General features: G+C 35.6%; 1 protein-coding gene across 1 annotated transcript in view; it reads left to right on the top strand.

Moving 5' to 3' along the window:
• The window catches only part of DACH2 (dachshund family transcription factor 2), an 842,698-nt gene that overhangs the window by 253,222 nt on the left and 571,326 nt on the right, over positions 1-18,150 (top strand). The gene's annotated exons all lie outside the window — the stretch shown is intronic.

Below are 18,150 nucleotides of genomic sequence, written 5' to 3'. Positions count from 1 at the left end.
GCCCTCTTCTTAGTATAGCCATTACTTTCAGGAGCAGAAAATGTAACAGGTTTTCCTAACACAGAGTAGATAGAGTTATAGGGAAGATGCCAGGATCTGAAAACAAAGAATCCCAAAACAAAGAACTGGAAGAGGTCACAGCCAGGGATCTAATCAGAACAGATATAAGTAATATGTATGAACCAGAATAGAAAGCAACGATCATAAAAATACTAGCAGGGCTTGATATAAACATAGAAGACACTAGATGATCCCTTTATGCAGAGATAAAAGAACTAAAAACTAGTCAGGCTGAAATATAAATGCTATAACCAAGATGCAAAAATGAGTGGATGAAATGACAATGAGGATGGATGAAGTAGAAGAATGACTCAGTGGTAGAAGATAACACTGTGGAAAAAATGAAGTTGAAAAGAAGAGAGGAAGAAAGGTATTGGATCATGAATGTAGACTTAGGGAACTCAGCAACTCCGTAAAGCATAATAGCATTCATATCATGGGAGTCCCAGAAGAAGACAGGGGAAAAAGGGGAAGGAGGCTTATTTGAGAACTTTGTAGCTGAAAACTTCTCTAATCTGAGGAAGGAAACCATTATCCAAATCCAGGAAGCACAGAGAACTCCCATCAAATTTAATGAAAGCTGGCCAATACCAAGACATACTATAAGTACAAATTGCAAAATATAGAGAAAAGGAAAGAATACTGAAAGCAGGGTGCCTGGGTGGCTCAGTTGGTTAAGAATACTGAAAGCAGGGGCGCCTGGGTGCCTCAGTGGGTTAAAGCCTCTGCCTTCTGCTCAGGTCATGATCTCAGTGTCCTGGGATCAAGCCCCACGTCAGGCTCTCTGCTCAGCAGGGAGCCTGCTTCCCTCTCTCTCTCTCTGCCTGCCTCTCTGCCTACTTATGATCTGTCTGTCAAATAAATAAATAAAACCTTTAAAAAAAAGGAATACTGAAAGCAGCAAGGGAAAATAAATCCCTAACCTACAAAGGAAGAGGAATGAAGTTAGCAGTAGATCTCTCTACAGAAACGTGGCAGACCAGAAAAAAAGTGGCATGATATATTCAACTTTTCAACTTACTCCAGGGGAAAAATATGTAGCCAAGAGTACTTTATCCAGCAAGACTGTCATTCAGAATAGAAGGAGAGATAAAGAGCTTTCAAAACAAACAAACAAAATTAAAGGAGTTCATGACCACTACACTAGCCTTGAGAGAAATATTAAAAGGGACCTTATAAGTAGTAAAGAAAGACAAAAAGTGACTAAGACTAGAAAGGAACAGAGGAAATTTCCAGAAACACTGAATTTACAGGTAATGCAATGGCACCAGATTCTTATTTATCAAAAATTATTCTGAATGTAAATGAACTGAATGCTTTAATTAAAAGTATAGGGTAGCAGAATGGATAGAAACAAGACCCATCTGTATGTTGCTTATAAGAGACTCATTTTAGACCTAAAGACACCTCCAGAATGAAAGTGAGGGAAGGAGAACCATCTACCATACTAATGGATATCAAATGAAAGTTGGAATAGCCATACTTTTATCAAACTAAGAATACTGAAAGCAGCAAGGGAAAATAAATCCCTAACCTACAAAGGAAGAGGAATGAAGATTCCTAAAGAATCTCCAACTAATCAATCAATCAACTAAAGATTGTAACAAGGGATGATAAAGGGTGCTATATCATAATTAAGGGGTTCATCCAGCAGGAAGATCTAACAATTATAAAAAGCTGTGCCCCCCAATTTAGGAGCACCAAATAGATAAATCAATCACATAATAATAAACATAAAGAAACTCATTGATAATAATATAATAGTCATAGAGGACTCTAACACCCCACTTAAAGCAATAGACAGATCACCTAAGCAGAAAATCATACAAGGAAACAATGGCTTTGAATGACACACTGGACCAGATACTTAACAAATAAATTCAGAACCTCTCATCCTAAAGAAGCAGAATACACATTTTTTCAAGTGCACATAGGACATTCTCCAGAATAGATTGCATACTGGGTCAAAAATTAGGCCTGAACAAATATAAAAAGATTGAGATCATACCATCCATATTTTCTGACCCCAATGCTATGAAACCTGAAGTCAACCACAAGAAAAAATAGACTTCAAATACAGGGAAGGTAAAGAACATCCTACTAAAGAATGAATGGGTGAGAGTTAGACTGAGTCTCCCTGTATATTTCTTATAATTGCATGCGAATCCATAGTTATCTCAAAATAAAAAGTTAAATTTAAGTAAAAAAGTATATGTAATTCATGCTGGTCAGATTTCATTATTATAGGAAAGCATACTTGATTAAAGGGTATTTTTTGAATAATTAGATATTTTCAAGCTATTGAGTTTTAACAGTGAAAAGTCTGTTGTTTATAATCTATGAAAGAATATTTTCTTTTAATGCCAAACCATTGAAGAAACATGCATTAAAAGATCTCATAAAAAGATGATTTTTATCCATGAATTTCCAAGAATACACTTTCCTTGTGGCTTCCCTTGAGATGTAAGGTATAAAACATCCTGTAGTTAAGTATTCAGAATTAAGTTCAGAAAATATAGCCCAAGGGGCACCTGGGTGGCTCAGTGGATTAAAGCCTCTGCTTTTGGCTCAGGTCATGATCCCAGGGTCCTGGGATCGAGTCCTGCATCAGGCTCTCTGCTCAGCAGGGAGCCTGCTTCCTCCTCTCTCTGCCTGCCTCTCTGCCTGCTTGTGATCTCTGTCTGTCAAATAAATAATAAAATCTTAAAAAAATATAGCCCAAGAATGTTTGGAAAGTATTATAGTTACATTATATAACTTAAGGACTACAGTGTGAATTTCTGCTTTGATTCAGTGATTCAATAAACTGCATTGTGGTTAGGGAAGTGTTTTATATTTGTAATTTATTTATTATACGTGGGCATGATCTCTGGTTGGACTAACCTTATTTTACTATAGATGTGAATGCAACTGCTCCTGGATTCAATGGGGACTTCAAGTACACATCTTAAGGACATAATTTGGTTTTGGTCTACATGTATAAGCAGAGCAGTATAATAAGTGAATCTTAACTGAAAGGTTACATGAGCCTACTTTCTGATTTATAATGACCAGCTCTAGCATATAGTGTCAAAGGACAAATGAATCCCCATTTGGAAGAAATAACTTCTAATATGTTACAATATTTCATTCTAAGCAATTTCACTCTAGTCTTATAAAAGCAGAGCCTTTCCAAGTGTTCAGTGGCCTTAATTAAGGTATAAATAATTAATCAAGTTATTTTTTGGCATTTGAGATAATTTTTTTGATGTGACTAGTTATTAGGCATGTGAACATTTTTCACATGAAGTTGAGAAATGCTTTATTTTTTTGAAAGATTTTTTATTTATTCACTTGAGAGAGAGAGAGAGAGAGCTAGAGTACAAGCAGGGGGGAAGGTCAGAGGGAGAAGGTGAAGCAGACTCCCTGCGGAGCAGGTTGCCCAACATAGGGCCCATTCCCACGACTCCGGGATCATGACCTGAGCTGAAGGCAGACACTTAAGTAACTGAGCCACCCAGGCATAGTTGACAATAGTTGCTTTAAAGAAGAGAAGGGGCAGAGTTACCTGACTGCTGCATAAATAGGGGAAATAACATGAGAAAAAAATCAATATTTATTGTGCCATTCATGAACGTGCATCAATAAGCAGTGATATTTGGTTGGCTAGAGGTAACCAAAAAAGATAAGCTAGTAAGGCAGTATTATTCCATAAATATCTATCAATATTTGGTTGACTTTTTAGAAGAAGTGAGGGACAAGGGCTAAAAATTGATGTAATTTAAACATATGTAAAACATGATAAAACAGAAAACATCCTATTATTAAACCTTTTATTTAAACAACTTGATATTTAAACAAAGCTAAATTCAGTTTCTTGAAATATAAAGGGGAAAATGCCTTTTATTGTAATTGTATTCCCTGCTTCCTTCATGTTTTAAGGCCTAGATTATAAGTCTCTTGAAATATAAAGGGGAAAATGCCTTTTATTGTAATTGTATTCTCTGCTTCCTTCATGTTTTAAGGCCTAGATTGTAAGTCACTTCCTACATGGACCCTTCCTTGAAGGGAAGGGAATACCAGAAAATATTCTCTCTTTTCTGAATTCTTCTTATACTCTTTTTGTGCATCACTTATATTTAGTCTTTCTTTAAATTTATTAAAAAATATTTGAGTACCTATACATCCCAAGTACTAGTGTAGGTAATCAACATGCAGTATGAACAAAGCAGACAGAAGAAAATCCCTTTACACAAAGAATTTATGTTTTAGTGGGTGAAGAAAAATAGCAGACAGATAAACTAGTAAAATATACATAATATTAAATAGTAATAAGTCCTAAAGAGAAAAATAAAGGTGGAAAGGCAGATTTGAAGTTTGAGAAAGGGAATGAATTGAAGTTTTGGAGGAAGCCTTTATAGATGTGACTTTTAAGGAAAGATATGAAAGATGGGAGGGAACCAGCCATGAAGACATCTAGTAGAAGAACCCTCCACACATAGGAATAGTAAGCCCAAATGTACTCAGGCAGGAGTTTTGACAGACTTCTTCAAAGAACATCAAGAAGGGCAGTGTGACTCAAGCAAAGTGAATAAGGGATCCAGTGTTAGAAGATTAGACAAAAGTGACAAGGGGCCAGAATATATACACTCTTGCTTTTACTTTTAAAGAAATGAATAATCATTGAAGGGTTTTGAAAAGAGGAGTGACATGATGTTACTTCGTTTTAACAGAATTATACTGTAGAAGGACCTCATCTACTACGATAACTAAACAAAGATTATAGTAGTGCCTGAGTGTCTCAGTTGGTTAAGTGTCTGACTCTTGAGTTTTGCTCAGATCCTGATCTCAGGGATGTGAGATCAAGCCCCATGAGATGAAGCCCTTTGAGATTGAGCCCTGCGTTGAGCCCTGCATTGGGCTTCACATTCAGTGGGGAGTCAAGCAGACTCTCTCCATCTTTCTCTCCCTCTCCATTTGCCCTCCTCTCTCAAATAAATAGATCTTTAAAAAATAAATCAAGGGTTTTAATAAGAATAGTTATAAAATTAGAGAATGATCCAGGTTGCAAAATTTCAAAGAATTAGAAGGAATCACCTATAAATCAGTAGATGACTTCTAAAAAGAACTGTTTGAGAATATATTTTGATAATATAGGATTCAAAGCTGATTGTTTTATGGAGATAGTGAAAATGAATTGGAGTGAATAAGGAGCAAGGAAAATACCTACTTAGCCTCTAGTCCAGTAGTATGAGGGGTGTGGGGGAGTAAAAAGATAACACTTTAGTAAGCTGATACATTTTAGCCATGTAATAATGCTTTTAACTGTGGTCTTATTCACTTAAGTAGCAAGTCCTATAAGTAGGACTGAATGAGAGTGTGGGAATGCGTAACTCTTCAGGTTTTGTATGTATTTGCCCTGTTGTATTTGTAAGTTCCTGGGCCAAGGGTAAGGTCAATGTACAGATGTTCTTTGTATAGGCAGAAAAACTTCACAAATAGTCACCTTTTAAAATGATGAATCAGCAGTGTCTGAGTCGTATAGTTGGTTAACCGGTGGACTCTTGGTTTTGGCTCAGGTTTTGATATCAGGGTTGTGAGATCAAGCCCTACATCAGGTTCCACTCAGCGTGGACTTTGCTTAAGTTTCTCTCACCCTATCCTTCTGCCCCTCCCCAACATTCTTATCTCTCTCTCTCTCTCTCTTTCTCTCTGTCTCTTTGTCTCAAATAAATGAATAAATCTCTTAAAAAGTGATGACTCATAACATCCCTGGTTTATTCTTCAGAGGAGCAAGATTGCTTTTTAAAAAGTTTAGTAGTATAGGTTGAAAAAAAATAAGAGAAGAAAACTTTATTCTGTTAAGACAGAATGAATCCTAAAACCCTGAAAGAGAACTTCTTTTACCCAGTGCACTAAATGATGTAATGAAAATATTCCAAAACGCTATACTTAACTCCATTTTGACAATCTATGAGTGTAGGACAAGTTGTGTTTGGTAAAAAAAAAAAAAAAGAATAATTTTGCCATGAGTTATTTAAGCAATTAAAAATAAATGTAAAAATGTCTTATGTTACTGCAGGCAATATGAGTTTTTAACAAGTTTAAGTAATAAGACATATGTTAAATGTAGGGTTTATTATTTCTCCTTAAATAAGGAAATGCTTTATCCAAAGAACACTTTGAGTTTTTATAACAAGGGAAAATAATAGAATTATAGGAATAAAAGATGCTCATAGAACTTTCATTACTAAAAATAACAGTAAAATATGGTATTATTGGTATTGTAAATTTAATTAAGAAGTTTGTTTGGTGTGCTGCTCATGAAGTTGGCATGGATTTAGTTCACATCAACATGAATTAAGATATAGACATACTTTATGTTAGTTCAGAAATGGTAAGATATGTCCAGAAGATATGAAAGAATGACTACTTCGTATAATAAACTTCGGTCAAGAGCTGGGAAAAATATGTTTCAGATTTTTACTCATGTTCCAACACCAGAAACAGATCTATACCCCTATTATAGTTTCTGCAGAGAACGGCATATATATCTGGTCCATGGTCAAAAGAAGAGTTTTAGATCCTGATTTTAAAATCTTATTAAAATTACTTACTCTAGATTGTTTTTAATGAAAACTTCTGAACTTGAAATTCTTCCAAAGAATTTCAAAGACCCAGAAGGAAACTGTAGAGGGGGAAAATACATGTGAATCCTCTCATGAAAGATAAACTTTAGAATTAGTGTTGATTGATTAACTTTGATTGATTAGATTGATTAACTTTTTTTCTTCTTTTCTGGCCACCTAGAGTAAAACTACTTGTGCACAGAAACTTGAACTAAAATGATTTAGCCTGAAAAGTTTTAGTTAATATACTAATGTGATAAATAAGTGCATTTATCCATTCATTCATCCATTCATCAACAGTATTGAGAACTGATAATGTGCTGGTAGGTGCAGGGAATGAAGCTTGGAAGTTTGGAAATCTACCCGGGAAAACAACTTACCAAACTTGAATGAGCATGACAGGTCCAGATTTATATCCCCAGCTCTGCCACTTGCTTTGTGATCTTTTGCCACGTACATAATATCATTGAGCCTCAATTTTCTTATTTATATAAAAGAATAATAATATTCTCTAAATTATTGCCTTGTGAGAAGATATAATGCAATCAAAGTGCCTATCCCTCAGTACTCAATTGACCAAGGGTGGCTTTTCTTCTTTTCTTCTCCTTTTTAAAGAAGATTTATTTATTTTAGAGAGAGGGAGAGAGAGAGAAATTGAGTGGAGAGTGGGGGGCGGGGCAGAGAGAGAGAGAGAATCTCAAGCTGACTCCCCACTGAGCATTGAGCCCCATGCTGAGCTCCATCCCATCGCCCATGAGATCATGACCTGAGAGGAAACCAAGAGTAGGAAGCTTAACTGACTGAGCCACCCAGGTGTCTCAAGGTGTGGCATTTCTTATTAATATAATACAAAATCTATAAATTTCAATCCATTGTTTGGGATTGCAAATTTGACATGATTAGTACAGACAAAAGTTTTGAGGCAAGAGAGATTGTTGTGTCCTATAACTCCCTGTAACACCATGGATAAGGAAATGGCATTGAGATTTTGTTGAATATTGAACTGTATTCAATTGCTAATGAGTGGGGAAGAGCTTCTAAATGAGGGTATACCATACCCAAAGGTGCAGAGAAAGAAAGGGAGACAAGTGTGATGTCAATTGAGACAGTTTTTTCTGGGGCCTTGAGGCTCCAAGTTTTAAGAACATGAGCATTATGTATGAGAGGGATAGGCAGAATATTCCATCTCAAGGAAGGATGTGGATTTTTCAGCAGATTTGAAGAGTTCTTGAGTACTGGTTGAACAATTGACAATGATGCTTCTTCTTTGACTTGCATTCTTTCTTTTATACAGCTTTCTATAATTCCCAATCCATCTATTTCTCAGGCTATCCATGTGAAAAGAGCAATAATAGATATTATTTTTCTCTTTTTTTCAGATGAGGGAACAAATTCTCAAAAAGTATTATTCTTATATAGATGCTGTATTTTATACTGAAAGTAGCATATTAGATAATTTTACTGGGATTGTGATATGGGCTTCAATTAAAAATTAGTTATGATAACCTCACAAGTAAACTAGCTGCATTTGTGTGAGGATCTTGGGACTTGAGAAATAAGTGTCCAGTTGAAGTAGAATAGAAAGAATGTATTTGGGAGGAATTCTCCTGGGATGTGCACTTTCTAGCTGTTCCTAATAGGACCTAGACACAAGACAGCCTTTGAACTGCAATTAGTCACATACACCATATATCTTTTATTTTCCTCACTGTATTATAAACTTCTGGAGGACTAGTGTCAAGAAACTTGTTTTGATACCCTAAGTCCAATATTGTGCATATATATTAGTAGATGCCTAATAAATAACTAAAATAAATAAATGAATCATTAAATAAATATGAACTGAGCAAAAGAAATGGTTGAACTGAGGCAGGAGGTGATATTAAATTAATTAGAAATATATTGAGTCTTTACAGGTCCTGTAAGAGCCTACCTTCTTTTATTCCTCCAGGATGCTCCAGGTAAGTAGTTTAATTTTTGAGATTAGTAAGGGAGAAGGATATTTGGCTAATTATCTGTTGAATAAAGTGAACTGAGCAACACTTTTCCTTGCTGAGGATTCATCAAGTTACTCATACAAGGTTGAATAATTGTAATTAATTTTACAGACCATTACATATTTTATTATCCATCTCAGGTTACATAGATATAATGTGTGAGGTAGCTGATTAAAAGACTATTCATAATTAAATGACCACTGATGACTCAAGCATTTACAGTAGTAACTATGCAGAGTGGCACTTCATATGGATATACTAAGAGTAATATAGAAAATATAAGAAAGGGGATAAGACTGATATTTTTCATATTGTTGATGTAAAGCATGTTTCAACTTGACAAATATCATCTGTCCAAATGAAAAAACAAATAAAAGCAACTGAAAACTTGCTCAGAAATAAACAGGTGGTTGCCCAAAGACATTCTTAGTACATGGTCATTATTTAACCCCTGACTGAAAATAAACAACGCTGACAGAGTGTGTTGGGGAGCTATGATATATGAACAGTGTCAATACTTTAGGCTGATAACCCATAGCTTGACATTCTTATCTATAAACTTCGACAGATACATCACTTTGTTATTGTCACTTTATTAACTTGTTTCTTTGATAGCAAAAGATAATCTTTCCACTGTCTAGAACAACAGTACTTTACTAAATGAAATATTTGGGAAGCTGCCAATGAAGTTCAGTTTTTACTAAGGAACAATCCTTTATATTTGGATTCATATTAAATAGTTATTTCTAAATATGGGATGAAGTTGTTTGCATATCAACAGTAAACTGTTTTGTCACATTAAATTATTTATGCCAAATAATCATGACAGACTCCTTTCAAAAATAATGCTTTGCTAGAAAATGTTGCTTTGGTTGCCTAAATTAAACATTGTTGCTTAATAAATTAATGTTTTGGTCTTGTGAATTTTAATTGGAAAATAACAGCTGTTCCCAGCTGGAACTGACTACTTGCTTTTCTAATAGTTTTCTACTCTGTGGATATAGTGGGGATTACACAAACTTCCAGAAAAACATGGGAAACTAAATCAGTTTCATCCTACTATGTTTGGGAATTAGAAAAAATAGTCTTCTAGTACAGTTTTCTGCAGTTAGGATTTTTTGATGATGGATTTCCTTCTATTGAGTTCATATAAGTCATTGGATTAATTCCTGATATCAATTTGAAATTTGTTGCCTCAAATCCCAAACCAAATGAGTTTGGAACTGGGATGCAGACACTGATTATGCTTATTTTTCTCACCTTTTTCTTTCCCAAAGAATGTTCAAATTTACTGTATTTTCCCTGACAACATCTTTGTTATTCTAACCTCCACAGTGTCCTTGTTGTGTCCTGTTTTGGAGATCCTTTAACTGATGGTACAGCCCATTTTTCTGCCACACTTGCTGGGTCTATCCATTTATATTAATCATACAGTTTATTGTTAAAGTTGTGCTTAAGACATGAGAATGGTTTCATGAGCTTGGTAAGCCTTGGTAAGTGTATCAAGTATTAGTCTCTAAGAAAACAATGTGCTCCTTCTTGTTTAGATTCATTGCCAATATGTATTAAGCACATGTGTCTTATTAAATAGGCTAGCATTGATAGAAAAGATAGGCAAAGCAGATCGAGATTATCATAGCTAGGATTTTTATCTTCTCCCCCCCCCTTTTTTTTAACACACACACACACACACACACACACACAGAGAGAGAGAGAGTGAGGGAGGGAATACAAGCAGGGGGAGTGGGAGATGGAGAAGCAGGCTTCCTGCTGAGCAGGGAACCCAATGCAGAACTTGATCCCAGGACCCTGAGACTGTGACCTGAGCTTAACGACTAAGCCACCCCTTTTCAACCCAGAGCTCATTTATGGAGAACTTGTTTAGAAATACTTAGGCAAGTTATGTAGTGTCCTCATTGCTCTCTATGTTATGCATCTGTCACTGGAGAACAGAATCCTATTGGAAGAAAATGAGTTCATATTTGTTTTCATTTGTGTAATTCCAAATTATCTTTTCTTTGATTTTTCCTGTGGTAAGAAAAAATGAATTATGATTTCCCATTATATTCTTTCTATTTTAATACCATCATAAATTCAGACAACAGGACATCATGAATTTTTTTTTTTATTTTAGTTCAGGAGATCACCATGCTTTTGGGTTTGGCTTGTTGTAGGTTTTTCTTAAAATACTTCCTCATTCACTGTCTCCCTTCCACTTCATTCTTGGTACTGACATTCAACTTTCTGTGTCATATGAAAATACTTTTAAGAATATTTCCCTCAGATTTATAAAAAATAACATGTCACCAGAGTGATTTGTATTTAGTACAAAACTTTATTTGGAGAAAATGTGTGGCTGCCATTGTACATTGACTCTAGTTAGATTTTCCAGCAAGGGGAATTTATAATATATTCTCTACTAGGAGGAAATTATTAGAGGTTGTTTGGGAGAGTTATCCACCTGATGCACTGAGAAACTCTACCAAAATGTTTGATGTATCTAAGAGGTTATTACTGCCTCTAGAAACTACCAAGTTTCTGAGGAAAAGGAAGAAAATAAACTCATTAGTTTCATTCCTCTTCTGAAGATTCTCAGTCTGGTTTTGCTTATATTCTTTGTTTGTAGTCAAATTTGTTTGCTGGTTCCTAGTGAGAAGCAGATGGACCAAAATGGGAGTCATAACTGGGAAATATAGAAAAATCAAGCAAAAGGTAGGAGAGCAAAGGACATAGTTTTAAGAATTTAACAAGACTGTATGTACAGAAAACCTTTTGTCCTAGAAATGAAATTCCAAAAAGAGATAAAGATAAATGTGTCTTTGAAATTATTTGAAGAAATGAGTGGTCAGTTTAAGTTCTTGAGATTGGCTGGGTAGATTGATTAGGTAGAGTGAGAGGAATACAGCTCAGAAAATTGACTTTAATTGTGAATGGATTCAAGTAATTTATCCTCTAATTTTAAGGCATCTTCATTTAAGGCATCTTTAATGCCTCAATTGGATTTATTATATACATATTTATTTATATTTGTTTATTCATTTATGTGTTTATTATATATCAAATATATATATATATATATATACATACATGTATACACATACACATACACACACACACATATATATATACACATAATGTGTTTCTTGCTGCATTTTATATCTATTTAAAAAAAATAAAAGAGTCTGTCTGAGGTGTGTGTGTGTGTGCATTTATTATAAATGAGCTTTCTGTTACTTGACAAAAACTTAAGACTCTTCCAGTTGCATTTCTAGTTATAATAGTGGCAAAAAGATGCAGAAATATCTGTTCATCAGTAAGGTGGGAATGAAGAGCTCTACATTACTTGTTTAAAAGGGCAGCAATGTCCTTGTGCAATGTGGAATGGGAATTTCATGAAAGTGTAGTATTGGGGGTGGTTTCAGAAAATTATGTGAGATGGTACCATCACTAAATACAAAGTTGTTTTTGTAGGTAATCTCCTGATTTTTGGGTTGAGAGGAAGCAGCTGTAAATGCATACAGGCAATACACAGCTTTAGGAGGTAATATGGTCTGTACAAAGGGCACAGTCTTTGGCATCAGAGAAATCTTTGTTCAAATCCCTGCACTATTTCTTCTAGCTATTTTGGTGGGGCAGGTTTCCTAAACTCTGAGCTCAGTGTCCTTAGCTGCAAAATCAAAACAGTACGTATCTTGAAGGGTACCTACGTGAAGATTAAGTGGGACCTGACATAAATCAGTGTTCAATAAGTGGCAGTCTCACCAGCAGTGATCATCTTTAGTTATATAGTTTTCCTATTGGCTTCAGTTCCTGATAGAAAACAAAAACAGTTAACAAATGAAGCAAAGTGGCTAGTCAATCGTATTTATCTCAATGAGAGGAAGGCATGCCAGTAAATGCATGATACCAGTACCATATACCAGTTAAATAAGCAACTGCAATTTATGTGTCTTTGTTTTTTTTATTCTCTAGGTGTCTGAATAAGATAGTTTTCTTTTGGCTAGAAATAAACATCACTGATGACTTTATGGTCTTGTGATGCATAAATGAGGAGGCAGACTGTTAATACCTTTTTCCAAGATTTTATTTATTTATTTGAGAGAGAGAGAGATAGAGAGGGAGAGAGCAAGCGAGCACAAGCAGGGGGAGTGGCAGAGGGAGATGGAGAAGCAGGATTCCTGCTGATCAGGGAGCCCGATGTGAGGCTACCTCCAAGGATCCCAAGATCATGACTGAGCTGAAGGCAGATGCTTAACTGACTGAGCCACCCAGGCACCCATTAATAAATTTATTGAAAGATTTTATTTATTTTATTTATTTGAGAGAGAGAGAGAACATGTGTGTGTGAGGGCAGAGGGAGGAGCAGTGAGAAAGATATAGGAAGACTATACTCTGAGCATTGAACCTAACCTGGGGCTCAATCCCACGACCATGAGATCATGACCTGAGCCAAAATTAAGAGTCAGCTGCTTAACTGACTGAGCTGCCAGGTGCCCTAATTTTTGTAATAGACACAGACATGCACGCTTTCTTTTCCTTATGGAATTATAAATTAGAATATTTAGAGAAAGCTTCCTTAAAATATTTTGTAGTTTTTGCCTTGCCTAATAAAATCACAACTACTGTACATGTATTTGTCCCCAAACATTTTCTTTTTGTAATAGGACACATTTACTTAAACAAAAAAAAAGAACTTGCTGTTTTTCCAGCCACTTATCTTATGCTATAATTGCATTACAGAACATTTACCCTCTGTATAACCCTCAATCATATTCACATGCACCTAAAGTATAATGCTTAATATCAGAAATTAATAAAAATACCCAACTTTTGTAGCAACATGGATGGGACTGGAAGAGATTATGCTAAGTGAAATAAGTCAAGTAGAGAGAGTCAATTATCATATGGTTTCACTTATTTGTGGAGCATAACAAATAGCATGGACGACAAGGGGAGTTAGAGAAGAGAAGGGAGTTGAGGGAAATTGGAAGGGGAGGTGAACCATGAGAGACTATGGACTCTGAAAAGCAATCTGAGGGTTTTGAAGGGGTGGGGGGTGGGAGGTTGGGGGAACCAGATGGTGGGTATTGGAGAGGGCACGGATTGCATGGAGCACTGGGTGTGGTGGAAAAACAATGAATACTGTTACGCTGAAAATAAAAAACAAGAACAACAACAACAACAACAACAAAGAACAGGATGAAAATCAGAATAAAAAAAAAGAAAGAAAGGATGAATACCCAACTATTGTAGCAACATGGACGGGACTGGAAGAGATTATGCTGAGTGAAATAAGTCAAGCAGAGAGAGTCAATTATCATATGGATTCACTTATTTGTGGAGCACAACAAATAACATGGAAGATATGGGGAGATGGAGAGGAGAAGGGAGTTGAGGGAAACTGGAAGGGGAGGTGAACCATGAGAGACTATGGACTCTGAAAATCAACCTGAGTGTCTTGAGGGGGCTGGGGGGGGGCGGGAGGTTGGGGGAACAAAGTGGTGGGTATTAGGAGGGCACATATTGCATGGAGCACTGGGTGTGGTGCAAAAACAGTGAATACTGTTATGCTGAAAAGAAATAAAAAATTTAAAAAAAATTAAAAAAATATTTTTCATTTACATTTATGTAAAATTGAAAGAACAAAAGAAATTGTAAATGTTTAAAGTCATTTGCTTCAATAAGACATAAATTAAAGTTTTGAGTCTATAAATTCTTTCTCTTAGATTTCAATAATTTTGATCTTTTTTTATTATACATAAAAGTTTTATAAACATTTAAAGTCTCACAACAAGTTTACAAAATACAGAATATGGGTAACAGAAGCATGGAGAGTTTGTGTGGCAGTTCATGCTTACATAAGAGAGCATGCCTACATTGACAAATCCAACACAAGAATTACAGAGATGAGAGTTCAGTCAAGGGTTCCTCTGAAGCCATTATGGCAAGTTCAGAACAATTTGACAACACACTGAATTGTGTTTTTCTTCATCAATACATTCCATTAACTAGACTTTCTTTTTTTTTCTATTTCTTTTCAGCATAATAGAATTCATTGTTCTTACACCATACCCAGTGCTCCATGCAATACGTGCCCTCCTTAATACCCTCCACCTGGCTTCCCCAACCTCCCACCCCCTCACCCCTTCAAAACCCTCAGATTGTTTTTCAGAGTCCATAGTCTCTCATGGTTCACCTCCCCTTCCAATTCCCTCAACTCCCATCTCCTCTCCATCTCCCTATGTCCTCCATGTTATTTGATCATATTTTAATGTTTTTAAAAACATCTTGAACAGTTTTAATGAAGTTTAGTATATTGTATGCTGCCCTTACATTTTTTCAATGACTTTTTTATATAATGAATCAAACCCAAGGAAAAATATAAATAATTATTTATTATGTAGGAGTTTTTAGGAACTGATGGTGGAAGCTAATCTTCATCTACTTATACAAGTATAAAACTGTATGTTTCTTTTCTAGACTTTCCCTTTCACACAATTTATCATGTACCAAAGCACACAATACTTCATAATGTATACTTGCACCCAGACTTCCAATGCAAGTAAATTATGCATGTAAACTTTATGACATCTCCTTGTACAGCTTGAAGATTAAGAAAATATTTCATGGTTATATGCAGATGCATTTATTCATGTATCTAGCAAGTATTTTTAGAGTGGTTACAACAATAGTTTACACCTGCATAGTGTTTCATAATTTAGTAAGTAGTTTAACATGTGTTATCTCATGGATCTTTAAGGCAGGCCCAGGAATTAGGTGGTGCTCAGTAGAGTTCCTTAGAGTGACAGATCAAGGATGCCAGGGTTATTAATGGCTGAGGGAAGATTTAAAACATAGTATTTGAGCATTACCTTGAAGGATGATTTATTTGTATTGAGTGGAGATTAAGATTAAAGATATTCCAGATGAAGGGAATTGCACCGAGTGAACTGATGAGAAAGCACAGGATGTGTCTGAGAAATGAAGACCAATTCTGTCTGGCGAGAAAGAGAAACAGGTTAGAATGTTTTGAGTGAGGACCTGGTAAAATAATTTTCTTTGCTTTCTTAACCCCTTTAAAGATAAACCCAAATTCCCAAAACAGAAATTTATTATTTGGAAATGAGGGTTAATTAGTGGAAGTTTTTTTCATAGAGTATTAATTTATATAACTAATTTCTAAAGTAATTAAAAAAATCTTTTGTAGTATGAATATACTGGTATCACCTTCTGTCAAATCAACTTATAAAAATAATTCTATGTTTTGAATGCTACTTAGCTTTTAGCTGGAGGGGGAAAAGTCTTAGACATATGGAAGAATTGCTTATACTTTTTTTTTTCCAGCTGGTTGTACTGAAAACAAAACCTGCTTAGCCATATAGGATAATATTTATAATACATAAATTCTTACATCATTGACATTATAGCCATGTAAATAGCTTCAGAGTTTAATGGAAAACACAAAATGAGGTAAATCCCCTGGGGAGGATTGAGACAATGGGCCAGAACAAAGCTGAAGAAGTTAAATTTATACCAATACTGTGCATGTAGGAACTACAATGAAAATTCGAGGAATAAACTCTCACTGTATACATAAAGTTCATTTTTTTGTTAGTATTTAATAATATGACATCCTTAAAATGAAGAGACTTTTTGTTAAGTTAGCACAGAATGGAAGGGAACTGACATATATAGTATATTTGTAGAATGAGTCAAGTAAATATTCTATGGGGAAAAATCTACAGATCCATGTTTCTACTTGATCTTTCTCTTTGCCTTTTCCCTGAATCAACTGACAGGATAGTTTTAAAACACTATTTCTGCCTGGTTTGTTTTATATTTTGAATCCATTATTTGCCTTCTTTGACTATAGTTTTCTTTCCTTTTCTAGAAGAGGTTGATAGAATAGCATTGTCATATTTGAAACTTTTGTGATACTTACGGAGAAAGGCTACCCTGTAATTGATGGTCCTTCATACATTAGAAGCATCATTTTTTTTACTTTATTTTTTTTCGGTGTTCCAAGATTCATTGTTTATGCATCACACCCAGCGGTCCACACAATATGTGCCCTCCTTAATATTCACCACCAGGCTCACCCAAACCCCCAACCCCCTCTCCTCCAAAACCCTCAGTTTGTTTCTCAGAGTCCACAGTCTCTCATGGTTCATCTCCCCCTCTGATTTCTCCCAACTCACTTCTCCTCTCCTTCTCCCAATGTCCTCTGTGTTATTCCTTATGCTCCACAAGTAAGTGAAACCATATGATAATTGACTCTCCCTGCTTGACTTATTTCACTCACCATAATCTCTTCAAGTCCCATCCATGTTGATACAAAAGTTGGGTATTCATCCTTTCTGATGGAGGCATAATACTCCATAGTATATATGGAACACATCTTCTTTATCCATTCATCCATTGAAGGGCATCATGGTTCTTTTCAGAGTTTGGCGACTATGGCCATTGCTGCTATGAACATTGGGGTACAGATGGCCCTTCTTTTCACTACATCTGTATCTTTGGGGTAAATACCCAGTAGTGCAATTGCAGAGTCATAGGGTAGCTCTATTTTAATTTCTTGAGGAATCTCCACACTGTTTTCCAAAGTGACTGCACCAACTTGCATTCCCACCAACAGTGTAAGAGGGTTCCCCTTTCTCTACATCCTCTCCAACACTTGTTGTTTACTGTCTTGTTGATTTTGACCATTCTGACTGGTGTAAGGTGGTATCTCAGTGTGGTTTTGATTTGAATCTCCCTGAGGTCTAATGATGATGAACATTTTTTCATGTGTCTGTTAGCCATTTGTATGTCTTCTTTGGAGAAGTGTCTGTTCATGTCTTCTGCCCATTTTTTGACAAAAATCACCCTTTTGAGTCATGCTTTTAATGTTTTTTAAAAAATTGTTTTGTTTTGGTTTATCTCTGTCTATATTATTTCAAAGCTGACTGGTGTTAGGAAACAATCTGTAATTGCTGGCCCATACAGTGCAGCAATGGCCATGGTCGCCAAACTGGAAAGAACCAAGATGCCCTTCAATGGATGAATGGATAAGGAAGATGTGGTCCATATACACTATGGAGTATTATGCCTCCATCAGAAAGGATGAATACCCAACTTTTTTAAAATTTATTATTTTTTTTTATTTTTTATAAACATATAATATAATTTTATCCCCAGGTGTACAGGTCTGTGAATTGCCAGGTTTACACACTTCACAGCACTCACCATAGCACATACCCTCCCCAATGTCCATAACCCCATCCCCTTTCTCCCAACCCCCTCCCCCCAGCAACCCTCAGTTTGTTTTGTGAGATTAAGAGTCACTTATAATACCCAACTTTTGTAGCAACATGGATGGGACTGGAAGAGATTATGCTGAGTGAAATAAGTCAAGCAGAGAGAGTCAATTATCATATGGTTTCACTGATTTGTGGAGCATAACAAATAGCATGGAGGACAAGGGGAGATGGAGAGGAGAAGGG

The sequence above is a fragment of the Lontra canadensis genome, unplaced genomic scaffold (genome assembly GCF_010015895.1).
Source record: "Lontra canadensis isolate GAN:19392208 unplaced genomic scaffold, GSC_riverotter_1.0 scaffold77, whole genome shotgun sequence".
Taxonomy (NCBI): Eukaryota; Metazoa; Chordata; class Mammalia; order Carnivora; family Mustelidae; genus Lontra; species Lontra canadensis.
The sequence above is the reverse complement of the archived record's forward strand: the minus strand, read 5'-3'. Positions and strand labels throughout refer to the sequence as shown.